The 17,678-nt window shown below is 39.4% G+C and overlaps 1 long non-coding RNA gene across 1 annotated transcript in view; it reads left to right on the top strand.

Annotated features, from left to right (window-relative positions):
• Positions 1-17,678, top strand: part of LOC140501929 (uncharacterized) — an 85,935-nt gene that overhangs the window by 64,503 nt on the left and 3,754 nt on the right. The window contains exons 2-3 of the long non-coding RNA XR_011966438.1: positions 4,212-4,318; positions 5,815-5,923. This is a non-coding gene — a long non-coding RNA (uncharacterized lncRNA). The remainder of the gene's footprint in view (positions 1-4,211; positions 4,319-5,814; positions 5,924-17,678) is intronic.

The following is a 17,678-nucleotide window of genomic DNA, read 5'->3' as shown; positions in this document are numbered from 1 at the left end:
ATCTTTAATTCTTCCCTGTACCCACCATTAACCTTACAGGGAGTTGTACCATTTGAGAATGCCTGCTATCCTGCTGAGCATTTTATATACCTTGACTGAATAAGTTCTTGGGATTAGTCTGAAGTTTCATTTTTCAGTAGCCATTACCATGATTCCATAGCTTCCTTAGATCATATTTGTCCATGGTTGTTACCAAATTATGTACTGTGTATAAATTAAGAGATTTAAATATTTGTTATTTATAGAATTATTTGATTGCTCTTTGCCTCAAGCATTTGATTTCGATTTAGCAATTGCTTTCCCAAGTCACATTCACCTTTATGAATAATAGGTAGAGTTAGGTTTTCACTATTTCGTCTTGTCCTTCATGTAGCAATCTTTGATGCCACCCTTACCCTTTCGTCCTAATTCCCATCCATAAGACTTGAGTTTCAATCCTATCTCCAATATTTATTAGCTGTTTGACCCTGGGCAAGTCATTTCACCTTAGTTTCTTCATCTATAAAATGGGGATAAAAATAGTATCTACCTCACAAGGATGACTTGAGGATCAAAGGACATTAATATGTAGAAAGTGTTAGCCATGATTATGACATCACCTACAACATTCCCTTAAGGCACTACTTAAGGCAGCTTGATGCAGTGGACAGAATACTGCCTTGAGAGTCACAGGACCTAAATTCAAGATCCTGCCTCTGTCACAGAAAACGTGTGTGGCCTTGTGCAAGTCTGTTTCCCTCCTTGGGTCGTAGTTGGTTCATTTATAAAATGAGGGACTTGGACCAGATAGTTTCTGAAATATCTCCTATCTCTAATTCTATGACCCACTGATCCTAAGAATGGGAAACCATGGGACTTTAATAAGTAGAAGCATAAGGTTTAGACCTTCAATAGAGGGACAAAAAAGGAAGTCTAGTTTGTGTTGTCACTCTTATTGTGTGAATGGTTACTTCAGTGGGGTCCTTGGGATCTCTTTTAGGGGTAGTGAACCTTCGGCCTGAAGGCCACGTGGGGCCCTCTAGTTTCTCAAGTGTGCCCCTTTGATGGAAGGGCCTCAAGGGTCACATGAGGCCTCGAGGCCATAGGTTACCTACCCCTCTCTTAGATATTTGTTGTTGAACTTGAACTCCCTAGGAAGATGTAGCTGAACAATTCTGAGGGAAAGTACTTGTTATTGTCATCCACCTCCTATATATGAAGCTACCATTAATAGCGCCACTACTTTTGTTTATTTTCTGACACCACAGAAAATATATTGAGATGATCAAACCACAACACACACATCTATACACATACATGTACATGTATATGTATATGCACATGCAGTCCAAGAAGCTATCTGCTCATGTATCAGGATGGGAAATTCCTAGTGTGGAAACTCCCTCTATTGTTGCAGATCACCTATAACTTTGGGTTTTAGAGACTATCTATGGCAGAGTTGCTTGGCTCAAAATCCCCCAGATTGGGAAGAGAGTGTAGGATTGAAGGAGCGTGGGGTGGACCAAGCTAGGTATGGAAACTCCTCTACCTCCCATTTCACCTTCTGTACTGTGGATGGATAGCCATTTCACCAGAGCCCAATTTGGCACCCTTTGAATTCTCTCAAGACCCTAACCCCAGCTAAACACCTGACTTTGTCTTCTCCAAGATAGGTTCTTAAATCCTTCCCTTTAGAGATGGGGAAACTTTATTTTATTTTTTTAAATTTTAGTTTAAAAACTTAAGCGCCAGAACACAAATACAGAATAGAGAAAAGAAACAAAGACATATCATAAACTTAAATACTGGAACTTAAATACAAAGTAAGAAAGAAAAAAAAAAGCATGTTGTGCATAGCAGAACATAAGAGAGGATTCAAAATATGTAGCAATAAATTTTCATTTCAAGAAAGCCTGTATGATAAATAATACACTTGGTGTTGAGAACTGTCCATCTTTTCTTTGCTTCCTTGTAAGTTTTCTTTTGTTCTCTGCTGTGCCCTTTTTTACTTTGTTCTTCCCCTCCCCACCAGGGCTACAATTGTTTGGATGTATTTCTCTATAGCTATAGGTGTATAAATAGACATATATGTATATATATGTATACACACACACACACACATATACTTTCCAAACAGATTGTTGATCTTTGTTTTATGTTTGTGCCTATCTCTTGTTTCCTGTCCCTCCTGCCTCCTCTGTTATACTTCTATGCACTACCTTGCCCTCCTATCACTTGCTGGAAACTTTATGGATGAGAAGTGAACCTGTGTGACTTGTCCACTATCAGCCCCCACATGCCCAGTAAATGTCAGAATACATGTCTCGGGGCTCTATTTCCTCTAGAAAGCACTCTGCGCAGGGCTTCCTCTTTATATTGGACCAAGGCCCCACTGTGTGGCATTGATCTGGAATTCCTGAAGAGTTAATATTGTATAGTTAATATTCATTGTAGTATAATAATGTGTGTTGATTTTAGCTTTTCTCCTATTACATATACATATGTATATATTTAGCATACAAAGGCTTTTCGTGTAATCATAAAATGATAGAATTTTAGAGTTGGAAAGGACCCTGGTGGCCATCTAGTCTAACTCATACTACAAAAGCAATCCCTTCTAGAGCATATCCAAAAAGTAGATATCTAACTTTTCTGCAGCCCCCAATAAGGAGTAAAGTTCTGTCTTCCAAGGCTGTCCATTCTACTTTTGGATGGCTCTTATTCTTACTAAGTTGTTGGGTTTTTTTTTTTTTTTTTTTTGCCTCTTTGCAGTCTCCAGTCATTTTCATAGTTTGGGGGCCAAACAGAGGAAATCTAATCCCTCTTCCAATGTGAGTAAGCTCCTACTTCCACCCTCTTCACTCCTTGGAAGAGTTATACTTACATGCACTCAGGGACTGTGGTGGTCAAAAGGTATAGACCCACCTTCTCTGACTGCCACACTTGTCATTCTGCTTCCTGCTCAACCCTCACAGCCACCAATGAGATGAGAAATCAGTGTGAGGGGGAGGTCCAACATTTTCTTTACCATCATAACAACAGCTGACCAGTTGCCACCAGAAAGCATATAGGTATAGAAACTCTTGGAGTGGCAGAATGCCCCAGACCACCACTGCTTCTAGTACAATTCCCATGGACATCATTCAGGAAATTGTCCACAATTTCCACAATTCCTGTAGAGAAGGGGCCAGCCATCTCCACCAACTGCCAACCTACTACTATGCACAGGGTAGGCAAGCTAGCCTAGCTGAAGCAGCAAGGCACCCAGAAGGAGAAACAGAAGGAAGTAAATGCCACTCAAGTCAAACCAGCCCCACCACCTTGTCCTTTAGTTTCCTTTGGTTCCTGATAGGGACAGCTTAGGACCCTGAACTCAGGAGTCTTCAGAATAGCAATGTTTCTAGGCCAGTGCTCTCAGACATTATCCTGGGAAGCAATCTCTGTGGAAATGTGGCCTGGTAATTGCTCCTGCAGATGCTATAGCCGCAGATGCTATAGCCACAGCTGCTGAAGACTAAGAAAAGAAAGTTCTCACCACTAAAATCTTTGCCCCTGGCAAATGGTTCAACATCAGAAATGGATACGATTTTTTTTTAATCAGTGGAGATGACATTAATGAAGAGGTATTAACGTCTACTTTTCCTCTCTACCTTAAGGACCATGGAACCTTTCCATCTGACTACAGCTGAAACTTTCCATATTTGTTGTCTCCCTCAATAGACTTTGAAACTCCTGGAGAACAGGAAGTCTTAGTTTTCTATATGTATCTCCAGAGCTTAGCACAGTGTCTTGTTCATAGTTAGTAATTAATAAATACTTCATTTTGAATATACCTAAGTAACACCTAGTTAGCAAAAATAACTAATTAAAATTGGAGTTTTCATCCCTTTGCAGCCAAATTTCTAGATAATGCAGTGTGTGTCCATTCCCTCCTTCTCTTGTCTTCTCACTCACTTTGCAAGTCCTAGATTCCTGGATATCACCAATCAACTGAAATGACTCTCCCCAAGGATTTCAAGGATCTCACCACCAGTGCCGTTTGTAGTCACTTTCTTGGCCATGTTCAACATCAGGTGTTGGGAGTCTCATGGCCACTGTTGCTCACGCTCATGGTTCACGGAGGGTCACCAACTTTTCCCTCTCCATCCCCTCCTCTTAGCACCCCTCTCTCAATGGCCACTCAGATTCATTGTATGATAAAAGTGTGAATTATTGTGGATTTCCTCATTCAGAGTCAGGACCTGAGACCTTTCCTCTGACAAACTCTACTTCCTTCATGAACTTGCTATATTTCATGAGCCTTAATCACATGACCATAGAGTAAGAGAGCTGCCTACAGGTAAGAAGAGAGAAAATATGCTTATTTACTTATAGTACTGTACTTGGCGCAGAATTAATTACAATAGTAAACACTGTAAAGCATCTGCTGCTCGCCTTCATTCTCTCTGCTGCCCTCTGTCAGACTTGAGCTAAGTTTTGAAGAAAACTAGGTACTGTAAGATGCAAACAAGAAGGGGGGGTACATTGCAGGCATGTGGGGTACCTTAGTGTCCTGTGTGACAACCCTCAAATGGACCAGTTTGGCTGTGTCACAAAGGATGTGAAGGAAAATAACATATGTTAATTCTGGAAAGATAGATTGGGGTCAGAATCTAAGTTGTCTGAGAACAGGGACTGTCTCACTTTTGAATTTGTATCCCCACCGCCCAACACAATACTTGGCACATAATATGCATTTTAATAAATGCATTTATAAACATTTACTAAATACATAAATAATTTAATAATTTTTTTTGACTGATCAAACATTCATTTGGATAAGTATTTCCCAGTTAAGAAGAGTATATGGAAATTGATTAAGGGATTTCCCTGATTAATTGCCTTAACCAGGTGAGAATACCTCTATTCAATCAACCTTTCAACTAAAGGAAGAGGAATATCCTCCTAGGCTACAAGGGTGGGGAATCTGCAGCCTCAAGGTCACATGTGACCCTCTGGATTCTCAAGTATGGCCCTTTGACTGAATCCAAACATCACAGAACAAATCCCCTTGATAAAAGAATTTATTCTGTAAAACTTGGACTCGGTCAAAAGGCTGCACCCAAGGACCTAGAAGGCCACGTGTGACCCTGCGACCTGCAAGTTCCCCACCCCTGCAGGGAATCCAATGCAGGATGATCTTCAAGTTCTACAGTTGTATCACTAGGAGAATGAGTTAGTCAACTAGCCTATGAAGTATCTGCTATGTTATGCCCTACTGTGCCACGCCCTGAGAAATTAACAACAACAAAAAAAAGAGCAAAAAACAGTTCCTATCTTCAAGGAACTTATAGTATAATGGTGGAGTCAGTATCAAAACAGCTGTAAATAAACCAATCCCTGCAGGATAAGTTGGCGATAATCAGAGAGAAGGCACTAAGATTAAAGAGGAAAGGCTTTTTGCAGAAGGTAAAACTTAAGACAGGACTTGAAAGAAGTCAGGGAAGTTAGGAGGTGGGAATGAGGAGAACAATGTTTGGGGGTGTGTGTGGAGGGAGGACATCCAGTGAAAGTGCCTGGAACTGGGAGAGGGAAAAATAGCCAGGAGGCCATGTCGTAGCATATCAGAGTATGTGAGGGGAGGAAGGTGAAAGATGACTGGGAAAGTAGGAAGGGGTCAGGTTATGAAAGGCTTTACCTTTCGTACCCATCAGGGACATTGAACACCAAAGAGCAAAAGTGAGAAGGGTGAGGGAACAAGATGCAAGGTGCCTTTTAAAAGTAAAAATGTCAATAACTGTTGACTTAGCATGACACAGACAGCTTGTTTTAATTCCCTTTTCCTCCATATGCTAGGTATTCAGCTGCACACTTCTGGGTCTCTGGTTCCTGAAGATACAGAATCTGCAGTGAAGGAAAAAAAACAGACCAGGCACCTGCTACCCACTGGGAGGCTGCCATAACAGTATGTGTAAAATAAACATTTGTTTAATGAATGAATGAATTACTTATCTAGTTGATAATGTCTTGATCTGTCCACAAGTAGATTAACATTCTTTGTGAATTATCCATGGCTACTCCAAGCCTCCTCCTCTCCCACACTATTGAAGTCACAAGCAATAAGGGGAGTGACTTCCGGACTTGACGCTGAAGTAAAAATAACGAGAACCTTGAGAGGAAACTGACCACAGTCATCTTTGAGAGAGGAAAACCATGTGTACTCTGAGACTGACCATAAATTTTGATGAGCTAATTTTTTTTTTTAAAGAATTCAGGAAAAGGGTATGTAGGGATGCTATGACTAAAATTCTGCAGAGGAAATAATCTCTCAAGACCAAAATTCTGTTAACACAAACAATGATAACCAGTGAGGAAGAAAAGGAAAAGTTGTCTAAAGAGACTAGATTATTTTATAGATATGTCAAAAGAAAATGTGGTCTAAGGTAGTTTTTGTCATTTGGTACTCTGTGTACTGTTCACTAAGAGGAGCAGATTATGTCCTAAACTCAATACCACAGGAAATCCTTCTGCACATATTCTGGCCTCATTTTTGTCGACAGAACATTTGAAAATGACAGTCCAACAATAGCTCAATATCCAAGCATTTTAAAAGTTCTAATTGGTATAATGACCTGTAATTTTCTTTTCTTTTTTGGCATCACCAACTTTAAATCTTGTACTTTGGATAAACTGTAATCACATAATTATCAGATATTCCTGAGAGGTTTTAAAAGGTGGTCTGGATGCCTTGTTCCTCAATTAATTGACCAATATGCTTTCATTATGTGTAAACAGTTGTGATTCTGACTTGCCTGTGAACAGTCCATGGTGATTTCAAGAGTGCCCTTTGAACCTTTGTTTCTCATACTATAAATATGCATTTATTCCATAAATGCCAATTACTGGTTGAAGGATAAAATATTAGGGAAGCATGGAGAATGATCTTCTCATTATGCCTGATACTATGTAGATGACATCTCTTTATCATCTTAGACCAATATTATGCCCATTTCTCCCTTATCTCCCTCCCCCCCTGCCACTAGACCTATGATTTCATTGATATGGGTAGCTTCCTATGAGAAAATTGTCTTCTAATGAACTCTGTGCTAAATATTAGGGATGCAAAGAAAGACCAAAAACCAAAAACCTGTCCCTGTTCTCAAGGAGTTCATAGTCTGATGGGATAGATTGGCCTCTGCTCTGCAACTTGGGGTAGGGGTGGAGAATTGAGAGGTTAAATAATTTAGGATCATAGATTAAGAGCTAGAAGGAGGCTTAGAAATTATCTCTTCCAACCTCTTTATTTTACAGATGGGGAAACTGAGGCCCAGAGAAACTACAGGACTTGCCCAAGTTCACACATGAAATAAGTATGATAGTCAGAAAGTGAGTTCAGATTTTCTGACTTTAAAGCCAAGAAAACCTGAGTTCAAATCAGATACTTACTGATTGTGTAACCCTAACCATGTCACTTAACTTCTAAAGTTTCAGTTTTCTCATCTGTAAAATGGGGAAAATAACAGCATTTACCTTCCAGTATTGTTGTGAGATTAAAATGAGATAATTTTTGTAAAGTACTTTGCAAACCTTAAAGCATTATATAACTGCTAGCTATCACTATTGTTTATTCAGTTTTATTATTTTAATGCTTTATTTCTTGAGTTTTCCTTTAGAATGCCTTTTTCTCCTTGTTTAAGTTGGATAACAGTGCTGAATTAGTATGTAATTACGAAACTGTCCTCTAATGTCCTTCTCTGATGTCTTATCATTGTGCAGAGGTGAACCTGTTGTTATTATTACTGGTGTTATAGATAATTAAAACTTGTATTTTGTCTTTTGTCTTTATAGCACATTTATTTCCATATATATCTCACCATCCCCACCCATACCATTCAGCGAGCCTTCCCTTGTAACAAAGATTAAAAAAGAAAAAAAAAATACGTCAACAGAGCCAAGCAACGCCCACATTGACTATGTCTGAAAGCATATGGAACCCTGTAGTCTCTCCATTTAGCCAATGAAAAGTGGAAAGAGCATTTTCTCTATGGTTTTCTACAGTCCAACTTGGTCGTTAAAATTGTCCAGCACGCAGTTTGGATCTCGTTATTTGAATTTATATTGTTGCAATCATCGGCTATATTGTTTGGCTAGATCAGGTTGCCTTCCCTCTGCATTGATTCATGGAAGTGTTCCAATGTTTCTCGGAATTCTTCATTCTTGTCAAATCATAGCAGTGGCAAACTCTGGAACGTTTATGTACCAGTTATGTGCTTAGCTGTCCCAACGTGATGTGACCCTGAATTCTTGAAATCCATGCTAGTGGAGCTTACGCTCTAACAGAGCCTGTTGGTAGGAATTGGTTGGAAAGTCATCACGTGCCACCTCAGCTAGTCTGTCATCTGAGGACTAGCCTAGCGAAGGTTGGAGGGGTCCATCACCAGTATGATTGCAGGCTGAGGGATTTCTTGGCTACTCTTAAAGACTGCTTGTCAAGTTGTAGAAAGGTTGCAATCTGTGTTCATAGAGGGAATTACCCATAGGAGTAAAGCCATAGGTATATAAAGAGGATAAAACTAAGGGGCGTCATAAAAGAATGATTATTTCAACAATATTTATTGAGTACCTCCTGGGTTTTATGATTGGTGCTATAACAGATGCAAACGTGAATAGAACATAATTTCAACCCATAGAGAGGTTAATATGTATTCTCATTGTGCTCTGGAAGGAGGAGGTGAAGTGGGATGGCATTCTGCTTTCCAGATGACAGTATACCATCCCCTATATTACACTGTCCCTTGCTTTAAAAACTATTAGTAAGAAGAATAAACCATCCCATTTCTTTCCTTCCCATCCCTTACCTCCTTTAACACATTTTCTACTTAGCTTAAGAGAATAGGCTAGCCTTCAATGATCTAGAATATAGTAAGGAAATTATGACATTTGGAGACAGGAAAAGTACTTATACCTTTGCAATGTTCTTGAGAGTTCAGGAATATTAGCATGGAGTTTATTTAATTGCATTTAACTACCTGTCCATTGTAGCATGTCTATTCTCAGGCAATCTTTAAAACAAAAATATTATAGTCATACCTATAATGTCTTCTGAATTTCTTGTCTGTTTTTTCTTCAATAGTCATTTTTCATACCTTATGCTAACATTGGACTGTGGAAAGCAGGGCCCAGTGAGAAAGGAAAATACTATCAGAAATCCTTACTGTACCACACATGGCTGCCAAACTGTATTTTGGAGAATGCTAGAATAGAAATGTGTATGGTTTAAAATAGTTGGAGACACAAACAATTTTAAGATGTCTCTAGATGTTTTATGATGAAAACCTAAGCTAATTTCCTGCTGAGAATATTAGAACATTTCCCAGGAATTAATCCAATGTAGATGGTTTAGTTAGATGTATGAGAAATATGTTTAGAAGGATAATATTAATTTTTGTAATATAGTACAAATAAGTATTTCTAAAAAAATGAAATGGAGAGCACTTTTTTAGGAATATGTAGGGAATTAAGGTAAAAAATGCTCTCATATAGAATTATTAGGTTAATATCTATATCCATTAATTGTTCTATAAACTGAAGAAATCAAATAGCAAGGCTTTATTTGCAAAAGTCTTATATTTAATGAATTTTGCATTAATTAATGAATGGCAACTATTAAGTCACTGTGACTTCTAGGCCTATTGGAAGAAGAAGTCACAGTACAATGTGACACACACAAAAAATAATAAATGTAGAATTTCTAGCTCTTTCCCTAGAAATACATACATATTTGCATACCTTTTGACCTAGCAATATCTTTTCTAGGGCTGTATCTGAAAGAGATCATAAAAATGAAAAAAGGTCCCACATGTACAAAAATATTTATAGAAGCTCTTTTTGTGGTGGCCAAGAACATCCGAGGAGATGTCCATCAACTGGAAAATGGCTGAACAAGTTGTGGTATATGAATGTAATGGAATACTATTGTGCTATAAGAAATGATGGACAGTTGGACTTCAGAAAAGCCTGGAAAGGCTTATATGAACTGATGCTGAGTGAAATGAGCAGAACCAGGAGAACATTATACACAATAAGAGCCACAGTATTCAAGGACTGTTTCTGATAGACTTAGCCTTCCACAGCAATGCAAGGACCTAAAACATTCCCAAAGGACTCATGATGCAAAATGCCATCCATATCCACAGAAAGAACTATGGAATCAGAATGCAGAACGAAGCAGACTATTTTCTCTTGTGTTATACTTTGTTTTGTTTTATTTTTTTCTCATGGTTTCTCCCATTCGTTTTAATTCTTCTAGGCAACATGACTAAGGTGAAAATGTGTTTAATAAGAACATATGTATAGAACCCGTATAAGTTTGCATGCTGCCTTGAGGAGGGAGGGGGAAAAGGGGGAGAAAATTTAAAACTCATGGAAGTGATTGTTGAAAACTGAAAAGAAATAAATTAATTAAATTAAAAAAAATAAAACACAAAACAACAACTCATAACTTACCTCTCAGAGAATTACCTAGGGCATTTAGAGATTAAATAATTGACCCACGATCAATCAATAAACATTTATTCAATAGAACAAGAAATACATACATGTGTATATGTACCTGCATAGCTAACATTTATATAGCACCTGGGGTATACGGAGTGTGCAGGGAGGACTAGCACCTCTGGTGTGAGGGTTTGCTGAACCCTTTTCAGGGCTGCTTATCTATCTTTGATGTTCACCTGGTATTCAACTCTTACCTGTGGTTCCAAGAAACTGTAGCTTATGCAAAGTAGCCCCATTCTGTGTGGGAAGATAGGCTAAACCAGGTTGAGGGTAACCAACATGCCTCAAACCTGTTGGCGAGTTAGGGCAACGTCTACTCCCAAGCATGTAAAGACTTCCACCAGTGTAATGGTGGGAAGAGAACAATTTGTGCTAAGGGCTGTGAAGGCAGCTGAAATTGAACATTTTTGTATGGGTTCAAACTTGCATCATTTTTCTACTGGATTACTGTAATAACTTTCAAGCTGGTCTCTTTACAAGTTACCCTACTTCAGTTTATCTTCCACATGGATATGAAAGTGATTTTCTTAAAGATCATGTATCAATACATCAGTGACTCCCTATTATGTCAAGATAGGATCAAATATAAATGCTTCTATTTGACATTGAAAGCCTTTCATGACCTGACCCCATCCTACCTTTTCAGCCTTATTACACATCACTCCACTTTATGAACATGGATACATCCCAACAAATAGGCCTTCTTTCTGTTCCTCACACATCATACTTCATCTCTCATCTTTGTGCCTTTGTCTTAGCTGTCCCTCATGAACTCCCTCCTCATCTCTGCCATTTAGAATCCCTAGTTTGCTTCAAGGTTTGGCTCAAGCTTCATCTTATACATAAAACCTTTGCTAATATTCCTGGCTGCTAATACCTCACATCCCCCCTCCATTATACATTTCATATCTATTTTGTATGTGCCTATATCTGTATCTATGTAGATCTCTAGATATAGACATGGATCTATGTCCCCCCCAGCTAGATTATAAGCTTCCCCCATTCAGGGACTGTTTAATCTCAGCATCTAGCACTGTGCCTGGAACATAGTAGGGACTTAATAAGTGTTTGCTGATTGCTTATTTAGTGAGGTAAGATTAAAAATAAAAAATTTCTAACCAGAAGTAATTTCTGAATGCACGAAAACTCCCTTTAATTTGTGGACATGTACTGAATAGAAAAAACAACAGAATTTGAGTCAGGTTTGAGTTTTCTTTCCACCACTTGATTTTGACCTTGGATAAGTCACTTAACCTCTCTGATCCACATTGTCTTCATCTCTGAAATGAAGACAATAATACCTGTCCTGTCTACAGATATCTTCTTGTGCAGTTTAATTATGTGAAATGATTTTCCCTAACTTCACTTTTCTTCCTTCCACTGACAATATACTTCTTCTCTCTTCCATTTTTCTTAAAGTAATCAAGATGAAACAGAGGGCTTCCCAATCTTGTCCAATTGGACTCCCTTTATGTATGATCCCTAATGATGACAGGGCTCAAAGGGGACTCATGTATCATCTTGCCATAATTGAATTTAATCCATCTGTCCTTGTTTAATCCTTTATTACTGTTCATTCATGTTCACCTTCCTATATTTCCTTCTAACTCCTGTGTTTGATTTTCAAAGTTTCTCCACAGCTCTCTGGTCTTCTCTTCAGGAATGCTTAGAAGTCCTCTATTTCATTGAATGTCCATTTTTTACCCTCTGTAGCAACTCAGTTTTGCTGAAATTCTTGTCTGTATCCATTGTCTTTTACTATCAAGTCATTATCTGCTACATTGGTTCTTCTAAACCTTTCATCCCTTCTGTGACTCCCCCTCTACCTACTCTCTCAGCTGAGAACCTTGCTTCATATTTTACAGAAAAAAATTGAAGCCATTCACTGTGAGCTCCCTCTTTCCCCCTCTTTCTCATTTCCTAATGCCTTCTGCCATTATTTCCTCCTTCATCCTTGTCACACATGATGAAGTGGCCTTCTCCTTACCACTTGTTCAAATGATCTCTTTCAATCCCTTCTCTTCCAATAGATTTCCTGCTCTGTCATTCCATTCTTTCACTTATATCCAATCTCTTTTGTCTACTGCTCATTTCCTACTGCCTACAAACACAACCATATCTCCTCATTCTGAAGAAGACTCTTATTTGATCCTTCCATCCCCACTAACTATCATTTTATATCTTTTGCTTTTTGTAGCTAAACTCCTTGAAAAGGCCATCCACAATTGGTGCCTTCAATTTCTCTTGTCACTCTCTTCTTAACCCTTTACAATCCAGCTTCTGACCTTTTTACTCCACTGAAATGGCTCTCTTCAAAGATATTAATGATCGCTTACTTATCAAATCCAATGTCTTTTTCTCACTTCTCATTCTCCTTGACCTCTCTGCAGCCTTTGACATTATTGATCTCACCTCCTTGATGCTTTCTTCTCTCTAAGTTTTCGGATCACTGTTCTCTCCTGGTTTTCTCCTACCTATCTGACCCCTCTTCTGTCTCCTTAGGTCATGCCCTCTCACTGTAGGTATCCCTCAGGGTTCTGTCCTGGGCTTTCTTCTCTTCTTCCCTTATACTCCTTCACTTGGTGATTGCATTAACTCCCATAGATTTCATGACTATCTCTACACTGATGATTCTCAAAGCTACCTATCCTGCCCCAAACTTTCTGCTACCCTCCAATGTCACATCTCTAACTTCCTTTCAGACATCTCAACCTGGATGTTGAATTGTCATTCTTTTGTTTCAGTCATGTTTGAGTCTTTGTGACCCTGTTTGGGGTTTTCTTGGCAAACATACTGGAGTGGTTTGCCATTTCCTTCTCCAAAATGAAAAAAATAACATGGTCCCAGACCTCAAGGGGGTGTTGTTGTTGTTGGGTCATTTCAGTTTCCTCATGACCCTACTTGAGGTTTTCTTGGCAGATAGCCTGGAGGGGTTTGCCATTTCCTTCTCCAGCTCATTTTACAGATGAGGAACTGAGGCAAACAGGGTTAAGTGTCTTGCTTATGATTACACAGCTAGTAGGGGGTTGAAGCTAGATTTGAATGGTTTGAACTCAGGAAGATGGATCTGACTCGAGGTCCAGCACTATAGCCACTATGTCACCTAGCTGTCTGTAGGATGTTGAGTAGATGTCTTAAACTCAATATGTTTGAAACAGAACTTATTTTCTTTCCCCCTAATCCCTCCCCCATTCCTACCTTCCCAATTATTGTAGAGGGGAACACAATCCTCCTAGTTCCTCAGGCTTACAATCTAGGAGTCGTTCTGGATTTCTCATCCTCTTATCTGCTCCTTCCCCTGTACCCCCAATCCAATTTGTGTCAAAATATCTCCTTCTCTCCTCTGACATTGCCACTTCTAGGGCAGGCCCTCATCACCTCCCACCTCAGTTACTGTAACAGCCTGCTGGTGGGTCTGCCAGTCTCAAGTTTCTCTCACTCCAATTAATCTTCTATTCAGATGCCAAAGTGATTTTCTTAAAGGGCAGGTCTGATCATGTGTCGCATACCCCAGGTCCCCACTCAGTAAACTCCACTGACTTCTTATGATCTTCAGGATTAAAAATAAAATCCTCTGTTTGGCATTAAAAGCCCTTCATAACCTAACCTTCCTCCTGCCTTTCCAGGCTACTTACATCCTACTCCCTGCCATGTACTCTTCCTGGCTATTTTGCAAACAAGACAGCTCCAGGCATTTTCTCTGACTGTCCCTCTTACCTAAAATGCTTTCCTTCCTCTCATCTGACTACTCTGACCTCCCTGGATTTCTTTAAGTCCAAACTAAAATTATACCTTTTACAGGAAGCCTTTTCCAAACTCCTCTTAATTCTTGTACCTTCCCTATATTTATTATTTCTATCTATCCCACTAACACTTTACTTTGTATATATGCTTCTCCCATTAGATGGTAAACTCCTTGAGGTCAGGGACTGTCTTTTGTGTCTTTTTTTAATCCTTATCCTTTAGCACTCTTCCTGGCACATAGTATCTGCTTAATAAATATTTGTTGATTGATTTTAGACTGTTATATTCTGAGTTCTCTGTTCTTTTATAGTGGAGGCTGCTAAATCATAGGTGATCCTGACTGCGGCTCCTCATTACTTAAATTCTTTCTTTTTGGCACCTGGCAGTACTTTTTCTTTGACCTAGAAGCTCTGGATTTTGCCTGTGATGTTCCTGGAAGTTTTCATTTTGTGTTTTCTTTTAGGAGGTGACCAGTGTATATTTTTTATTTCTGCTCTGCCTACAGGTTCTAGAAGACCTGGGCAGTTTTCTTTGAAGATTTCTTGAAATAGAATGTCTAGGGATTTTTATTTGTTTGTTATGGTACTCAGATAATCCAGTGATTCTTAATTTTTTTCCTCCTTGATCTGTTTTCTAAACAAATTTTTTTTTGCTATTAGATACTGATAAGGTTAGTGTGATGTTAATGGTGGCTGGGGAGAAAGATTTAAAGATCTTGCCTGCCCATTAATAGATCTCAGATACCTTTGCTAATTTCTAATTAGGCACAGGGTCATTGTACCCACCAGCCCTGAAAAAGAGTATATATACTTTGAGGTGAGGTTTTGCTTTGGGCCTTACTCATTGGAAGTGTTTATTTGGCCAGATGAGACTCTGGGAAGCTGCTTAGGAGTCTCCTAGCTTTGAAAACCCAGGTGTTGGTACTTTTTTCTCTGGTAACAATGTAGGTATTACCTATAGTCAGACAGTTGGAAGCCTTATCTGTAGGTCTTTCTGTTTGCAATTCTAGTTTGTATTTTCTCTGAAGTTCAGAGTACTGGCTTGTGCCCCTGAACTAAGTGAATGATATATGTGCTTCATTAAAGTAGATTGTTGACCCCTCAAAAGTTGCTTTCCTTTTAGAAAAGCAGATCTAAGAATCTGTGCAGCAGGTCCTCCTGTGCATACTGGGATCCTTGATGTTACAGTACCTTACATTTTCCTCAGCCTTTTGACTTTATTTATTTTAGTATTTCCTATTGTCTTATGGAGTCATGGGCAAAATTTTGTACCTCTTGTGCCATGCTGTTATTTCCCTTTCCAATTCTTTCTTCTATAACTCTTATTTTTTCCCTCATTTCCCACTTGATAATTTCATGAAACATGATGTCTATGCTCTGTTTTTCTTCATGGCTCTCAAGTGGCCCCATAATTTTTAAATTATCTCTCCTGTATCCATTTTCCAGGTCAGTTGTTTTTCCAATGAAATTGGAATTTGGAAAATGAAATTCAATTTTTTCTTTCTTTTGGTTTTGTTTTGTAATTTCTTGATTTCTCATAAAGTCACTAGCTTCCATCTGCTACATTCTAATTTTTAAAGAACTATTTTCATCAGTGAACTTTTAAACCTCCTTTTCCATTTGGCTAATTTTGTTTTTTAAAGCGTTCTTCTCCTCATTGCCTTTTTGAACCTCTTTTGCTATTTGGGTTAGTCTAGTTTTAAAGGTGTTATTTTCTTCAGCATTTTTTTGGGTCTCCTTTAGCAAACTGTTGACTCACTTTTCATGATTTTCTTGTATCACTCTCATTTCTCTTCCCAATTTTTCCTCCACCTCTCTTATTTGATTTCCAAAATCTTTTTTGAGCTCTTCCATGGACTGAGACCATTGAAAATTTATTTTGGAGGTTTTGGATGAAGAAGCCTTAACTTTGATGTCTTCCTCTAATGGTATGCTTTGTTCTTCCTCATCTCAAAGGATAGAGGAAAATACCTGTTCACCAAGAAAATCATCTTCTATAGTCTTATTTTTCCCCCATTTTTTTTTTGGCATTTTCCCCACCAGTTACTTGACTTTTGAGTCCTTTGTCAAGTAGAGCGTATGCTTTAGGGACCTGTAAGTTTTCAGTTCCTCCAAGATGGTGCAATCAAGGGAGAGGAGTAAGCTCCTCTCCTGTCCTGTGCTCTGGTCTGGGAGCAACCACAAGTTTTTCTGCCCAGAATCTATGCATAGGGTTCCCTTTCCACAACTGCCTCTAGCTCCACCACACCAGTACTCCTCCTCGTCCCAGGACTGCCACTCAGGCCTGATATTCAGATCAGTGGCTCAATTCCCCTGGGGTAGATGGGGTGGATTAGAGGGATGGCTTGAAAAATGGATGCTGTGGTGCGGTGAGTTCCATGGCAAGGGGCTACAGCTGGACCTTGCTCCCTTCTCACCCAGGTGAAAGAGCTTTCTTACTGGCCTTTGAAGCTGTCTTTGGCGTTTGTGGGTTGAGAGATCTGGGAACCACAACTGCTACCTGTGATTCCGCACCCTGATGCCTGTGTCAGTCCTGTCCCTGCCATGCTGCACAGTCAAGGCTGGACTCTCCTCCATGGACTGCATTCTGCTCCGAGCCTGGTGTGATAGACTTCTCCTGTCAGCCTCCCAGGCTGTCTTGGACTGGAAATCTCTTTCACTCTGTCGTTTTGTGGCTTCTGCTGCTCTAGATTATTTTAGAGTCATTTTTCACAGGTATTTTATGGGCTTTGGGGGTAGAGCTAAGAGCAGGTCCATCCTTCTACTCTACCATCTTGGCTCCGCCCCCTCATTTTCCCCTCAAGCTCCCTTGTTTCATTTATAAAAGCATTTAAGAAAACTTTTTAAAATTCTAGTTGTTTGTGCCCAATCTATTTTTCTCTAAGACTTTGCTTCTATATGTTTTGGAGTCATTCTTTTCTTCTGTGTTTGTGCCTTGAGTATCTCTGCCAACATAATAGCTCCTTTATGGCAGGGTTTTTTTTTCATTCTTCCAGCCTATGTCCTGACTTTGGTTTTGATATTAGGACTGGGCTCTGCTACACTGGGAGGGAAGGCCTAGGCTCATCTTGTTGATTTCTTGGGGTATTTAGTGTTGTGTTATTCCAGAATCTCAGGGACAGGCTGGGGACCTTCAAGTTTTGAGGGTTCCCAAAGTGGTCTGATCCAGGAAAAAGTCTGATTGCTACCCTTTGGTCTGAGCTGTGCAAGTTCCTGGCCTGGGTTTTGATCACAGCAACAAAGAAAGCTGCTGGACACAGCCCCCATCAGTTAGCCAGGAAATTCTACTGGTTCAGAGTGACAGAACTGCAGGACTCCCTTGGTTTGGGATTCCTATCCTGCTTATTCCTCTGTTAGAGGCTAGAACTGAGATCTTGCTCTGTTCCTGGGATCTGAACCAAACCACTGCTGCTTGCTTTT

This window comes from Notamacropus eugenii, chromosome 4 (genome assembly GCF_028372415.1).
Source record: "Notamacropus eugenii isolate mMacEug1 chromosome 4, mMacEug1.pri_v2, whole genome shotgun sequence".
Taxonomy (NCBI): Eukaryota; Metazoa; Chordata; class Mammalia; order Diprotodontia; family Macropodidae; genus Notamacropus; species Notamacropus eugenii.
The sequence above is the reverse complement of the archived record's forward strand: the minus strand, read 5'-3'. Positions and strand labels throughout refer to the sequence as shown.